Consider the following 1,933-nt stretch of genomic DNA (forward strand, 5'->3'; position numbering starts at 1 on the left):
CCTTCCAGCGGCCGCTCGCATGCCGGATCTCTCTCTCTCTTCCCCTCACGATCTTTCTTTTCCATCTCGCGGTCAACACGAATTCGCGAGACTCTCCTTCGAGTATCTTTCCAAATGTCACTCAGTGGGGGCGAGACACGGTGGCGTCCGACGAATACTATTGACCCAACCGACGAACAATATATATTCAAGGACGAGGGTGTCAAATTTTCAGAGAAAGATGTTCATGTAGAATCTTCTCGAGGGGAAATTTGTCACGCCCATACACGTTCCGACCTTCATTTAACTTTACTGTCGAGCGTGAATTCGATTTATCTCCCATAAAAATTATGTTATCCTTTAAATGTCGAATACTTCGACAAATATAGTCTAGAAACGAAAAAACAGCATTGCCTTAACAGACCAGCGCTTGTAATGTATATGCACATCCATAAGAATTAAAGGGTTAAGTGTTTACATGAAGGGAGAATCGAGCAGCTGATACTTTACTAATCAGATCAGAAGAGATTCGAACACTCTTTAACCTAGAAGAAACCTTTTTAACCTAGAAAGAACCTTTTGTTAGAGTTATTTAAAAATAAGAGCAAGAGAAGTTCTTCTCAGAAGTTCTTTTAATTCAACTTTATTTCAACTTTAAGTTATGCAATAACACACTTTATTTGTAGTGTTGCATTTCTTTTAAAACACGTCTATTGTATTGGTATTCGATATCGATTGTTATAACATTTTAATATTTATAGATGCTCTATAAAATAAAAATATGTGTTTATTATTATATTAAAACGAGAACATAAAATGAGAGAAATTATAATATAAATTAACTTTTATATATGATGATTCCGATCCTTCATGATGGATTGTCTGAGTTAATTTCCTTCACTTTTACGAATATACGAAAATATACGAAAATTATTACGTAATTCTTACATATACTTTAATATCTTTAGATTAAAATATTTGTAAGATTTAAAAAAAGAAAAGGATATAGAATCATAATTTATTCCTAAAATTTCAAAGAAAAGAATACGCAGAAGATAAATGACCAAATTGACTATATTAAGTGTTAATCTCGAGTTTCAATAAGATTATTTATTTTGATAAAATGAAGAATATAATATAATAGCGCGTATAATATATTATTGGCGTGTTTGCTTTCACCATCAATAGTGATTAAATTTGCCAGACTGATGAAATAAAAAGGCAAAGCACTAATTGTTTATGAGTAAATTTCTGAGAGATTTGCCTGAACGACGAAACAATTATACGATTAGCAGTAGTGACAGAATCTAGCGGAACAAAATATGGACTTATATATGTATACAATACATACGCTGTCGAAGCGGATTCCGCTGATTAATATGGCACTGTTTGTAAATATAGTGGCATAAATGAAAAACTGGCTACATGTAGTGTGCGCGAGATATTACGAGTAGAAACTCTCTGAGGAAGTGCTCTTTCTCCTTCCCCGACACGGTTGTTTATGGCGCTATAACAGCGAGAGTACTTGTATACGAAAATACATTTCGAAGAGAAACACAGTTCGGAAATTCTGTTAGACGGTTAGGTTCTATTTGGCTGAAAGATAAAACTGTCATTTGAGCTATGTTTTTTTGTATGTATAAAGTGTTACAAGATGAATTTTTCTCGTATATCGAAGAAGTCTGAAGGTAATTCTTCGATGAAATTTTCGTAAAACTATTGATATTGATTGATACACTATTGTTATTAACATGTAAATTTTACGTACAAGAAATAGGTCTTAATCTTTTCATTAATAACACAAAGTTTTCACATTTTTAACAACAAAATTTATAATCTAGACAACAAATATTTATAATCTCAATAACAAAATATTTATATTGTATATAAATACAGTAACCTAATTATTAATTTAAAAAAAAAGAAAAACAAGAATTCTCTCTCTCTCTCTCTC

The sequence above is a fragment of the Atta cephalotes genome, assembly GCF_000143395.1.
Source record: "Atta cephalotes unplaced genomic scaffold scaffold00001, whole genome shotgun sequence".
Lineage (NCBI taxonomy): Eukaryota > Metazoa > Arthropoda > Insecta > Hymenoptera > Formicidae > Atta > Atta cephalotes.